The sequence below is a fragment of the Melozone crissalis genome, unplaced genomic scaffold (genome assembly GCF_028551555.1).
Source record: "Melozone crissalis strain CALT ecotype California unplaced genomic scaffold, PUWL_Pcris_2 ptg000004l_1, whole genome shotgun sequence".
In the NCBI taxonomy this organism is placed as follows: domain Eukaryota; kingdom Metazoa; phylum Chordata; class Aves; order Passeriformes; family Passerellidae; genus Melozone; species Melozone crissalis.
The window spans coordinates 33643048-33658102 of NW_026535782.1; the positions used below are offsets into that span (position 1 = coordinate 33643048).

The 15055-nt window shown below is 32.2% G+C and overlaps 1 long non-coding RNA gene across 1 annotated transcript in view; it reads right to left on the reverse strand.

Moving 5' to 3' along the window:
* The window catches only part of LOC128939552 (uncharacterized), a 151701-nt gene that overhangs the window by 58703 nt on the left and 77943 nt on the right, over positions 1–15055 (reverse strand). Inside the window, exon 2 of the long non-coding RNA XR_008483226.1 lies at positions 11924–12024. This is a non-coding gene — a long non-coding RNA (uncharacterized LOC128939552). The remainder of the gene's footprint in view (positions 1–11923; positions 12025–15055) is intronic.

Sequence of the window (15055 nt, forward strand, 5' to 3'; positions counted from 1 at the left end):
TTTGCCATGGTTCCATTATGAAAATATGTCTTTGTTACATTCTTTTACTGTCACATGGATAGAAGTTGGTATTTCAATTTTAATTTTATTTTTAAAATAATTCTGAAGTCAATGATAACTCTACTATTCCTTTTTACTAAGCCTGCAGAAATATTTTTTGCATTTGTGTTGATATTGCATTTATGCTTCAAGATACTCTGAAATAAAGTTAGAATATGAATGTATCAAGTAAAGATTTCACATTGTAGCTTTAACTATAGAGCAAATCTTTGACACATATGGTAATTTTCTAAACATTATTTAGTACTATAATAATGCATTCTTATATCTAAGCAAGTTGTCAGTGTGGGCTGAATGGCTTTCATCCAATCTGGCAAATATATGTGATGTTGACGCTCTATACTTTTACAATGTTCCCCCCTTCTTTCATGTACTAACAGTTACAGAGACTATAAAGTTATTTTGTATAAAAAAATTACATTTTTAAAAATAGATTGGTATTGTTTGTGCCTGTGTTAAGCTTATTATAAAGTAACCCTTAGCCCCAGAACAGATAATTGAAAAGATAATAAATGCACTAAATTGTGACTAAAGCATGTGAGAAATTTTGAGTGAATTAATTTATAAATGTTGTACACTACCCATCCTGCCATTAACTGCAACCCATGATGTTCATTATATAGTTAGGAATAAAAGAATAGGAAAGCACTTATAAACCTCTTGATATAACATATCTTATTAAACAAATACCTTATCAGAATATAAAAACATACATAATATCTTTTCATAGATATTTATTTAAATTGGAGAAAATTACATACATATATGGGAAGAGTGGCTTTTAAGAAGGGTTTATCAAGTGAATGATGCTATTATTCAGACTGTTTAACGGAAAGAGAATCCTGAAAACTTCATAGGCTTTATTCATGCTGTGCAAATTTTTGGTATTTCTGTTTTGGCAGTCAAATAGAATTTAAAGGAAGAGTAGATTAACCCAAAATCTAGAAGACAACAATATTTTACAAGTATGTCTTTTATTTAAATATCAAGCAAAAAAAAGGTGATTCATTGTTTGGGAAGAGAAATTTTAGTACTTGTTAATATAAAACTTAAAGTACTCTCTCTTTTTCTGTTTTGCAGGGGATGTAAATCTTCAAGCTGAATTTAAACGTATTACACTGGGGTTTTTTGGCTTAGAAGTAATTTTTCAATTGATAAAGCATTTTTTAAACAGCCTTATAAAAATTGAATTGGCAAGGCTCAGATTAATAATCTTATCTTTTAGATAATTGTATCAAAGTCCTTAGATTTCTCAAGCCTCTGATTTTAAGTAGAGTGAGATGATGTGCTAAAGAAGAAATACATTTTTCTGTACATCACCTTTTTCTTCAATTAGATGACTTTTGCTGAATTATTTGTGACTGATCTTCAAACATTAGCCAGTTTTAATGAGCACAAATTGGGTATTTTTTTCTTGTTATTCCCTGCTGTCAAGCTTGAAAAATTTGTACTTAAGTGCTAAAAGAGTATTTCAGATATTTTCAAGTGCTATATAAATACTTGTGTTCTAAATGGACTATTCTGCACTACTTGATAACATCTGGAAATAAATAAGGTCTTTAGGGAAATGAAAGGTGGGAAAAGAAGCTTCAAAGAAATATATATATAAAATATAGAGATACGAAAATACTGGTGTATGGATAAATTTTTATAGATCGATCCTGAATTTGTGCAGCTGATGCGCCCTTTTTTGCATTGATCAAGTTTAATTTTATATTTTTTTACATCAAGTTTTAAAATCTTCTTTGATAATGGATGATGCTTTAAAATCAATAATCATGGAGGCAATGGAAGTCTTTATGAATATGTTTTCAGTTTACAGCTGGAGCCCCTGTACTAATATCTCCAGAATTCACCAACAGTCTCACTAACAAAGTTCAGTAGCCTGCAGACCCTCACCTGGTTTTGATGGCTATTTTCCATCTTCTCATACAACTCAATATACTGTGCTAAAGCCTTTAGAAGCTGTTTAATGTTTTAAGGTAAGGAGGATTTTAACCTAGTGATGGTGGGAGAGGAAGAAAGTTGAGAACAGCGCTGTGCGAGAGAGGCAGACAGGATTGCTGAGCAGAGGGTCTGGAATGATGTGAATGGAAGGGAATGAAAAATCAACCAGAGATCAGGAGGGGTCACCTGCAGCATTTGCATGCAAACAAGCCACCATTACAGAAAAAGTGCCAACTAGATTGCCTCTGGGAAATCAACAGATTGAGGTGTCTCTCTCAAATGCATAAACTTTACCCCCAACTAAAATCTAATTCAACCACACCTGGAGCATGCTACACAAAGTCTAAACTGGATTAATTTTAAACATTCAACATAAAATACAAAGAGAAGCTATCAGAGGTTTTCTTATATTATTTAGCAGACCACCCTCAGTCATGAGTAAACATGTAAAATTAATTCATATTGCAGAACAAATACATATTAAAGACTTAAAATTGTTCAAAGCACTAAACCTGCCTTTAATGACATTAAAAAAATTTGAAAAATATGTCTTCTGTCCCTACTAGACAATACTATTCCTTTAACAAAAATTATAATTATCACTTGACTACAGAAACTTTATAAATTTAGCTTTTTTTTCCTACAGACTGTACTTATTTGTAGATCTTATATGAATATACAGCCATTGAATTATAGCTGACCTTATTTGTGAGAGTGTAAGAATCTGAAATAAGCTTCTCCTTTTCAGTGTGTAATCCAATCATTTTACTTTTGCTGATTTCTAAGCTCATACAAGTTTAAAAGTTTTGGAATTTTTGAAGTTATTCCTCAATTTAGAGCACTGTATTTAGTCTGTTAAAATATTAAATTGTGTTCTCTGTTAAAGCTGGCTGCGGTTGAAGCCTTAGTAAATGGTCTTCTTTCAAGTGAAGAAGGGAGAAGAAAGAAAGAGTGCTCTAAATTGTAAGGTAATGGAGCATAAAATGTTCATTATTTAGTACTCTGAATGATAAAAGATTAGTCATAATAATTCCATATTTTTATATTGTCCTACAACTTCAGAAAGACAAACTCTTTATAATACACTCTTAAATATTATTTGAAAATGGGCTTTCACTTAAACAAGTCTCATATAGTGCCTTTTGAAAATCAGATATCTTCAGCAAATTGAATATCAGCATTATTCTTTTTGGTAATGCACACAACTACATGAAAGCAGAAACAATAAATACTGTTTCATCTTAAAACAATGGAATAAAAACTTTTCCTTTGAAAATTAGCATAAGTTTTAGTGAAAGAGGCATTATTTTAAAGTAATTATTATATATAATTGAGAAATGCATAATTTTTTGCTCTCTTAATAGCTGAAAGCACAGTAATTTCTCCCTTCATCAAATATTTGCTTTTATTTACAATGTCAGTCTATTTATCATGGAAAAACCTTGATGCTTTTTGTATGCTTTATGACTAAGAATTATCAGATTCAGACTCGGATTATTTCAGAAGAAATAATTAACTTGGTTAGCAACTTTTAACTAAATTACCAATTAATAACTTCATTAACTGGGTTAATCTTTCAATTTCTGTGGGACAAGATTGAATTAGAAGTGCAAAAATAACAGTAAAAAAAAAAAAAAGAAATCAAAAAGAAACAAATACTTTAGGTTTCCCATCCCAAAGTTTCTGTACCTCACTGGTAATTAGGAATAGAGAACTAGTAAATGCCATGCTTATTTTTTTTCCTAAATGCATGGGACACATCTTCAATTTACAACAGAACTTGCTCATTTGTTTTTAAGACTTTATGACTGGCCTGACAGCCAAGCAAGGCAATTTTCCTTGCTTCTCCAAGCAGCCACATGAAGAACTGTTGCACCATAGGCTCCAGGGCTCTAACTCTACAACACAAATCTCATTCACAGAAAACCCATTGGTAAGAAGGAGGTAGAAAATAACATAATTAAAATTAAACATAGAGATATTTATATAACCATAGAATGGTCTGGGTTCCAATACTGGAACTTTCATCTAGTTCCAAAGCCCTTGCCATGGACAGAGGTGCCACCCACTAGAGCAGGTTGCTCAAGGCCCATCCAGCCTGGCCTTGAACACTTCCCACTTCCAGGAATGGGTCAAGTTCTCTGGACGTGTTACTAGTATAAGAATATTGTAGTTGGGTATGTTTTGCTGGCATAACCCACACTGGTAAGAACCCTTTGGAAGTGGATGATGTGTCAAGCAGAATTTGCGATGGTTCTAGATCTGTTCAATATTTTTATAAAATACTTGTATAATGTAATAAGAAATATCCTATTTATAGGCAATTTAAAACAATGAAGCATGTTCTAGGGCATGCAAGGAGACAAAATAGTTTTCAAAAATGTTATAGGCCAATAAGGGAAAAAAACCCATCGCCTTCTTTGTAACTGAGATTAATAGAAAAAGAGCTAATATGTGGATTAAAAAGTTTTAAAATGTGAGATTGTTCTTATTTCAAAAAAACCCACTCAAAGTAGGTCTTCTCTTTAAAACTGTAACAGAGAGGTACAATAGTTGGCAGACAAAATCTTCATGTAATAGAATGATTCACTGGTGATTAAACGTACGTTCTCCTTCATAGTTTGATGGTCCTAGCCAGATCTCCAACAGTTACTAGTTAGTAACCAGTACAACACATCTGAAAATTGCCACCTTTATCTTAAAGACAATTTGTTAATCCCAATGTACCAAGCTCAGCCAGTCGTTACACTTTGGTCAGTGTACAGGTATTCAGGGTTCTGGAGCTCACATTTTCACACTTTTTTACTCTGTTTTGGTGGTGGTTTGGTTTGGTTAGTTGGGTTTCTTTGTATTTCTTCCTGATATGCAAGTTTTATTCCATGCTCTAATCAAAATTAAATTTCTGCCAGGTCACTTGGAAGCCCCATTTTCATGTCACTTTACTAAGCCTTATTGTTTAAAATAAAAGATGACATTTCTAAATCAAGTTCATTGATTTCAAAAGAAAATTTCTCCCAGCAAGGAAAGTAGACTGAAAATCCTATGTACATATTAGTACAAAAACTCTGAAAAACCTAATGCTGCTTTTCTGCTGGAGTTCTAACTAGTAGTATGACATTTATTAATTAAAACTCACTACTTAAGTGAGAATATTTGTTTGTTTTATCAACTATTGAAAATAAATGCAGATCTTAATGATCTATTTATTTTAATAAAATCTTTTTGTCCTTTTCACAGCTAGGTATAAATACACTTCAGAAATTAGAACAATTGAGGAAGAACTTTGGCAAATTGAAATGAGAAAGCATAATATAAAAAAAATAAATTTTAAAGATCAAATTAGATATAGCAATACTTTACTGAATAAGTAATTTCCATTCAAATTAAAATATTAATGAGAACTTTCCCAGGGACAAACTTTCAAGAATTTTGAAATAATTGTAGACAAGGTGTGATAATGATGATAGTGTGGTGGTGATCTTTGCTGTTATTATTTAGACAAACATGCATCTACAGATATGCATCTGAATTTCTTATTTACTTGCACAATTGATTATTGATTAATATCTCTTACACTTCCCAGATTCCTTCACAATTAATATCTCTTCCACTTTCCAGATTCCATTTTCATTGATATGTCTTGATAAAATAGAAATAATCATGAAGGCAACTGATAGAAATAATAAAATTATAAAACCATTTTTTTTTTTAGATCTTCAGTAAGTATTCAAGTCAACAAAACAGTAGTGCAGTATTGTCTGAGGCAGAAAATTCTAGTAATGTATATGTTTAGTGACTCAGTGAATATTTGCTATTTTGCACTAGTAGCTCATTTCCATAGCACATGAATAGATGCAATAATTACTAGGAAAAAAATGAAATACATTATTACATTTTTGTTGCTGTTGTTAAAAAATCATGATTAAACAATAGTCATGTTATAAAACCCTGAAAATGTAGGCTGTTCTTAATATATTAGAATGGCTGGAACTTCAGGAAAGCCAAAGGCTGCTTAATCTAGCATTGAAACAAAATATATTCATTTGACGGAGTTGAGGAAAATATCGTCAAAAAACCCAATAAAAACCCAACAAAAACCATCCAAACAATGAAACAATCCAAAAAACCAAACAAACCCCCTCACAAAAAATGAATTGGTGGTGCATTCCAGTGTTAAATATGTTTAGTCCTAATGGTTGTTGCAAAACAAGCAATTCTCACATCTTTCCCATTCCTCTTCCTCCCCACTCCTGCCATAGTGTTGCCTCCTTAATTCTGTCATTAGAGTGATGCCTCTGAGATCTGAGTATGCAGGAAATTTTTATTTGTTTTTCCCCCTATGGTATGATCTAGGCCTACTAGGTAGAACTAATTTGTGAAGGGATAAGATGTGCACATTATGGAGCAACAGAGCTAGAAGTTATATTCAGCTGAGAATAGAAAAGGAAGTAAGGAAAAGAGACTGATATGTTGAGATTTCCTCAGTTATATCACCAGTATGCAATCAGGTAATTTTGGGGGGTCTTATCTGTGTGTATATATATAAAAATATATATGCATGGCTTGATTTTATGCTTGATATTAATAGAAATTGTACATGACATCAAAGAGGGAAAATAAGCATTTTAAAGCAATTAGTAGTTATTACTTTTAGAGATATTTAATCTATGATGGTTGTCTGTGATAAAGAGAATAGAAAAACAAGAGAACTTCCAAAAGTATTTATCCTTTCTAAGAGATTTTGTTTCTTTCTTGAGGAATAAAAAAATAATCTTTTATTCTTGTATGTTCTGAAAACCCTCCAATGCACCACCAGGAAAGCTCTCATCTCCTCAGTAGGCTAAAAGGACCTTATTATTACAAGTTGTCTTTTTTATAAGAGGAGCTTTAACTTCTTAATTTCTTCCTTATTCCTACAGTTCCACACAATTTTGGAATTGTTTTGGAAAGAGAAAGCTCCCAAGAGTTCCAGTTTGTTTTACAGAATCTGAGAGCACAAAGCCAACAGTAAGACCCACAGAATAATAAAACTAAAAAGTGACAAAGATATTAAAAGCCAGAACTGGACACCAAATTTATGACAGTTATGAAAATTCAAACTGAAGAGAGAATATTTCTTGCTCAGACTAGGAAGCTGAAAAAATTGCCATTAGACAAGTATGCTGGCACTTGTTCTACCATATTCAGAGTTTGGTAAACTTAGCCTGATTTAGGTCAAAGCCTTTCCAATATATCAGAAATTATGCAGTTGCAATTTACCCATTACATTTCACCCTTTCTTTGCAACTTCCATCACAGTATCAGCAATTAACCTAATTGTACAACCACTGCCAATTCTCATTCATATGTAATAGTTACAGGTCAGGAAGGTCAGGCTTTTTCTACATAGTCATAGAAATTAATAAATCTATGCTATTCCCTTCATTTCTGAATTATCACAATCTACTTTCTAGATCTTTGTGTGTTTTCTCTTTTGCATAGATGCTGTTGTCTCCTCTTGGAGAGACATTAGCTTTTTGTTATTATCTGTAATAAAAATACATGTACCCACTAAGAAATACACACTTAACTCCAAATTTTATGATCACTTAGTCATTTATTTCTTTCATCCTTAAGAATGCTTCTGTTACTGTCTTTATCTACTGTCAACTTGTTCCATGTTACTTATCGCTTCACTCCAGCAGACCAAGATATGCCATTCAAGGGTGTAGTCCTCTTGCAAGGAGTGTTCTTGCTCAGGACATAAGCATGGCCATATAACTCCAGGTATCATAGAGGAAAAAAAAATCTTGCAGATTTTTACTTATGTAAGATAGCATTTTTACTTTAAAAGATAGCATTTTTAAAAGACAGCATTTTTAAAAAATTACTTTGCCATATGATGACACACAGCATATCAAAAAATCAACTGAGAGTGAACTGAATATTCAATTACTTTTTCAATTTAAAAAAAGTTATAAAGAGAGCTCCTGTAGACAGGCAACTGTTTTACAGAGTATTACTGTTCTTTGCAAGAAAAGTATTATACATATTTTTCTCTGCTCATTGAATGCATTTTCCTGCCACTATATAACTCAGCTTAATTTCTCAATGTCAAATCATTGCTGATCCTGCATTCCTTGCCAGCTTTCAAAGCAGACTATTTGTTTTGCAGAAGCTGTGTACAATATTTTACTGATAGGGCAGGTTTGTTATTCTTTCTACAAAATTAAAAAAATTAAAATATTTTTTAAAGTGATAATGCAACACCTCTTAATGCAACATCTGTTAAATAGAAAAGTATCTTTTGGTAACATTTCCCTTTCTCACTGACACATTTTAAGAACACAATTCTTCACTTCCTAGTCTCTTGTATCTAGTGACCATTACTCCAAGAAATTTGTGTCCTTCTACTAATTTATAAGTGAATGTGTGGTAAAGTTCACATTTATTGGTTGTTTTGTATGTGATAAAATGTCTAAAACTTACTCTGAGTTCTTACAGCCAAAGAACCATGTTTAGAGATAAGAGATTTTGGGGTAATTTCCCTTCCCTAAATAATTCTTACAATGCAATTCTTTAATAAAAAACCCTAGTAAACAGTTAATAAAAATCAAATCTGCAAAACACAGAAATAAAAGTATTTAAGACAATCAAATTGGCTTTTGGCTTGTTTGTCTCCTTGAATAGTAAGTAAACAACCTAAGAACTAAAAATAACCAAATTAGCATCACTAATGCTTCAAGATTTGAAATATGAGATTAGATCCTGATCTCAGAATTTCCATGTGTTCTCATGCAAATTTTTCATAGCACTTCCATAATTTCTCATCACTAACAATTATTTTATTATAAAGTTGCAGATTTTTTTTTAAATAGCAGATATCGTCAAAAGTAGTATAAAAGAGTTTACATTTGCATAGGGAGTTTTAGGTAGGGGATTGCATCTGCACCTAAATTGCGTTCAGTAGTTGTAGCAAATTCTCTGCAAACTCTATACCTGTTTGCAGATGGAAGAATATTGCATCAGGAGATCAACCCTTACAAATTACAATAGTTTGTGATGCTCACCTGCATTTTAATCAGATATAAAAGATTTACTCCTGAAATACATCAAGAAACCCTATTTTCACTTCCTCAAATACATCAGAGAGTTTACAGTCATCAAGGAAAATATCTTGCGCATTTTTACATTCTCTATCTTCCTCTCTTAGGTATACAGTATTACATGCATGTAGGTGTCAATGATTTTATTAGCAAATATATATGATCTAATCAAAATAGAAAACAAGAAGTGGTTTCATATGTCAAATCCCCCTTGTTAAGGATTTGACTTCTGAGTTCAACAAAAAAAGATGAATTTATGGTTACATTAGAAACATTTTATTTTCTGCAAAATGCATTGCAATGTAATACCATCAGACAGATAAAGCAGACCATGTGTAGTCAGACATTAGGAACACTATGTGGTTTGAAGGTATAGAGAGTAAAGACTTGTCATGTTTCTTCTTGTGACCAGAGAAAGCATAAATTGCAATTGGTTTTGTCAGGTACAAGGACTGAACTGCAAAATACATCATCTGAATAATTTTATCTCACGTTCTTGACAAATAAGCATCAAACAGATATTGCTAAAATAGTCTTATACTGACAAATATTTAAAGAAAATTGTTTTCTCTATTGAATTATAAATTTTTTAACTAATAAAAAGTAGTAAGTCAAATGTCAGTGAAATTCAATGAACTAAACAAATTGTGTACTTTGCAGTAATAAACAAAATGGAATATTCTGTGTAATAAATGAAAGCATATTGCTAATAGTGATATTTAATTCAAGCATTGAAGAAAAAACTTTCATCAATATTAAGAAGGTATTTTCTAACAATGTTGTCTGAAGAATGAGCTACTAATAATAGAAATGAAGTTTTTTTTGAGAAGTAATACAGAGTAAAAACTTGTTGCCATCACCTCATTGAAAAATTACCTGTATTGGTGGCCACAGGCATTAGAGGTGGAATCATTGATGATACCCATTAATCCTAAATGTACACTTGGTTCCTAAGTTATCCTTACCTTTTCTTAATCTAGCAAATTATTTTCCACATATTAACTTGTTTTATTTTTCTGGACCATAAATGTAATGACATAAAAGTCTTATTAGCTTCTGGGCTCAGTTCTGACAGGAGTTTTTAACATGTACTTCAAAAAAGATTTAAAAGTATAGTGCAATAATTTATTTACAGTAGTCTGGATGGGAAAACTAGCATCATCGTATTAGATCTGTTGTTAGAATTTCCTAATAGTTTGATACAGTAGGAAAAGTATTTTTCTCTAGAGACTTTTCCCCACTATCAATTTATTGACAATAATATTAACGTACAATTAGTCCTTTTGTTACTCTAGGTTTAGTATGTCATTATGATGATTTTTACCCTGCTTATGAGGTTCAGACAAGAACTTGTTTGGTTATATTCCCTAAAATTCCAAGTAAAAACTCTCTTTCCAGACACGCAATAGAATTATAGAGTGTTTTTTTTGTTGGAAGGGACCTTATGAGACCTTCTAGCAAACCTACCTGCCATGGGCAGAGACATCTTTCACTAGATCACATTGCTTGAAGTTCCTCCATCTTGACCTTGACCACTTCCAGGGATGGGGCATCTACAACTCCTCTGGGCAATCTGCTTCAGTGTCCCACAACCCTCATTATAAAAAATTTTTTCAGTATGTCCAATGTAAACCTACACTCTTTCAATGAAAAGTCATTGCCTCTTGTCCTTTCTGTGCAAGAGCTGGTTAAAAGCCTTTCTCCATCTTTCTTATAACTGTTCCTCTATATATATTAAAAGACCGTGGTAAGATGCCCCTTAAGTCTTTTCTTCTACAGACTGAACAACTGCAACTCTCTCAGCCTGTCTTCACAGGTCAGATGTTCCTGACCTGCATTATTTTTGTGGCCCTCTTCTGCACATTCTCTAAAAGATCCATGTCCTTCCCAAATACAAGAGAAAGGCCTTCTTTTATAAGCAATATTCCCTGGAATATGTTGCACGTAACTAGCCCTGAAAGCATGTCTTAGTGCTCTCATCAGAAGCAAAAATGGTGATTCGTAAATTATTCATAACCTCCTTTCTCCTTGAGGCAATATCTGACCCACAAATATGTAAGGGATGAAAAATGTCTCTCTTAGAGATAAAAGAAATGCTGATTTATATAGCACTCATTTAATTCCCCTTGATTTAAATTAATGTTTTAAGTGAGCATTTTACATATTATGTTTAATGTAAAGGACTGATTAAATAGATATGCTTTCTGTACTCTGTCTAGTAAAATAGCAAAATAGGTAATCTTGATGACACTGCTTTTACTGAATCTTATTTCACAAGACATTCAGCATCACGTAAATGACCAAGACTTGACAAGTCAGCTTTGTTTCCTGTGTGCTTAATTAACTCTTTCCATTCCACTTGATTACTTCAGTTACGCTTGGACAGTTTTTTTTGTTTTCTGTGTTAGAAGAAGAAAAAAGAAAAACACTAAAATCCCCAAACAAACAAAAACATAACAGATAATTGCATTTGTCTAATATGTACACTACAGTTTTTATACCCTATTTCAGTCGCCCTCATGTCACATCTTGATTTGAAACCTGAAATTTTGTGTTAATGATACCAAGTTACATAGAAGACAATATGATTGCAATTCCACTTCCTTATTTCCTTCATGTAGGTGTTTTATTTTAACTTATAACTTAGAAACTACCATGAGAAATTTTAAAAAAGCAATAAATTTTGAGAGTGCAAAGAACCCTTTACAGTATGGATGTCATTTATGTTAATGCATAATATTAATAACAATGTTTACTAAATACTGAGGTTTCTGTTTTCTCATAGTGATTTACTTTAACATTATATATTTAGCATTAAATATTTCACTTACCTTTTAACCTTGCCAGATCTAGTAGCTATCTGAAGAGCCTGACGCTAAGTTTTAAGGTCACACAATGAAATCCAAGCTATGGCTGCTTCACTTAAAATAATCTGTAGAGAAAAAAGAAATCCATGTAAATAATTAAGAATATTTTTTCTTCGTTTTTCTTTTTTACACAGTGGTTCACTTTACAAAATCATCCTATTGTGTACAAAATAGCTAAACTTTTTTAGGATAACATCCCTTACCTGTCATGGGTTGGTCCACACATTGTGTAATTCTTGAGGATAAAAACTTTCCAGAGATAAATGAATATTCTAGGGACAGAACCACAGAATTTGCATTCCTTACATGTGGTGACTGTTCTGGGAGAATTCATACACATAGTCTCATAGACCCAGTGGAGCACTGACATTTCCATATGCAAAAGTGCAAGGCAAAATTCGAATGAGCCTTTTTTCTAACTAGAATAGAGAAGAACAACAGTTTCTCATCTGTGTGATGAAGTATTTCAGTGGTGTAGTAGAAAAACACTTGCACACAGTCCATTTAGAATGACAGAATTAAGATTCTGAATATGAATAGTTTGGGGTTGGAAGAGACCTTCAAAAACCTTCTGGTTATTTCTTGGCAAATTGCCAAATTATAGTTTGCTTTTAGAAATAGAAATGACATTTGAGATGGGTTTTGTGGACAAAAAATGCTTCTGCTGTATTATAGGGAAGGACTTGGATTGTGGAGTCACAAAGTAGTCACGGAAAGTTATGAATTAAGCTGCCCTTAAGCGCTTCTCATCTCTCAGTAGTAGCCTGTCCACTAAAACAAGATTGCTTAAGTTAAATATGTTGTGCAAGTATACCATAATTTTCTCTTTAATAAATGTTTTCTGAATTGCAGGGCTTGGAAACTATGTGTATTGAAAGGGGGGGGCACAATGCACAAAAAAATTCATTCCATAAGATGGCGTACAATTCAGGCAGAAATGCATTTATTTTCTATGAGAAAATTCAGCAAAATAAATTAGCTAAAATATTGTATTTCAGACTGCTACCCCCAGTGATGGGATACAACTAGTTTTAGTTTTTCTCTTGGGAATTCTTTATGCTGGAAAACTTTAATTTAGCTATAAAAGTGTTCTTCTAAATGTATAACAAAATTATTTTCATAAATATAATTTTTAGAGGAAATATCCCTTTATATTGCTCTTAGATATGTCTTTTTTTGAGATGAAAATTCACCATCCAAGCAATGAAAAAAATCTAAAATAAACAGAAACTAAAATATAGATAAGTGATACAACAAAATTGATGGAAGGTTTTATTACTATAATCAATGTATCCTATTCTCTGTGACAGAGTGCTCTAGGTTGGTATTTAAAGTCTAGTTAAGATTTTTGTTATGCATAACAAGAGAAACCTGTAAGGAAAATGTCTCAAAGCTTGTAAAAGACAAGTAAGAGATAATTGATAAATTCAGAGTTTCTCAGGTACAGAGAATGATCGCCAGGTAACATGAGAAACACTATTAGGAAGCCAATCATGATGTTGGGGTTTTGTGGTTTTTTTGGTTAAAGCACAGAAAAGAAAAGGGAAGTGGTCAAAGTGAAGACAAATTCAAAACAAAAACAGTATGGGAGTCTCCCAAAGAAACAGCCTCTACCTGTACCAGTACTAATTCAAGTTTATCTATAAACGAAAAATTTCCCCTCCGAAACAAGAGATTATATTCAAGTTCAAGATTTTTGAGCAAAACAAAACTATGATCTTTTTCAGGATGAAGCTGCATTAAAACCAGAACTCTCCTTATTCTTCAAACATCTCTCTCTGTAGGTACGTCTATACAAAAAATAGCAACACGCCAACTTAAGTAAAGTGTCTCTGTCACTTGAACTTCTCAAGCTTTGAGGGATATAAACAGCTGCACATACTTTCTTATAGCGGTGTGCTGATTTTAGCATGAAACTTCCAGTGAAAGGATTTAAGCTTTTTTTGTTAAGAGACTTAAGAAAACATACGTTTAAAAATTCACATTATACACAATACTTATTAAATTTCCAAAAATAAAAAAGGCACACAGTAAAATCTTGAAGTAACTTGAAAGTTATAACCAACAAACAAACTAAAAATCACTGAAACCTGCCTTACCACTTTCTTTGTAGTGGAATATTGTGAGGGAAGTATTAGTACATATAAAGTAAGAAAATACATTGAAGAAAAGTCTTTGAAAATATTAGACCAACTCTATCTACTGGCTGTAATAATTTCTATGAGTCTAAGGAAAGAAAATATAAATTGGAATGAAAAAAATCATATATGTGAAATACAGACTGATAAATTGACATGAAAAATCTTTCTTTCTACAAAATAGATAGGAAAAAGGGTTTATAGAAATAGGTTTATTCTGACTATGGAGAAACATATAAATTTAGAAAATACATGATATAGCACCTATTAGGTCAAGTACTCTTGCAAGAGATGTACAGTACTGGTAACTTAACCGACACTGCAGAGAAGCTAATGCTAATATAGGTGTTCTTTGTTTAGCAACATCTGTCCTTCAATCACATATGAAAGAAATTCTAGTTATCCAATACTGAATTATCACCAAAGAAAAGAATTTTTGATACTAAAAGAGCACTCAGAAATAGACAAAAACTAAAGTAGAAAGCAGGGATTGTTCATGGCAATGTGTGCCCAGAACAAGAGGGTTTTTTGTTGCTGTCACTGAACCACTGCTCATCTGGAGACATGATTGCCAGCCACCTGGTTCAGAAATATAGAGACATATGGTACAGTTATTAATACTGACCCAAAGTTATTCCAGTGAGCATATTCCAAGTTTGAAAAAAACAAACCCTGATAAATATTCATTTAAATTTGTAAATAAATGTATTCTATTATAAATTCTATTCTATAAACACACATGCTTCCAGTGCCAAATCCAAACCTCCTAAATGCTCGGAGTTCACAATAGTTTTGGGATATCCAATAAAATCAAATCTAGAGGAGAGCAGTAAAATAAAAATATAACAACATGCTGATCAGCATTCAAATACAAAATGTGGCTGAGATTTGAATTAGCATAGCTGCTTTGCAAATACAGCTATAAATCTTATTGTGGTCTTAAGCAACAAGCCAAAAT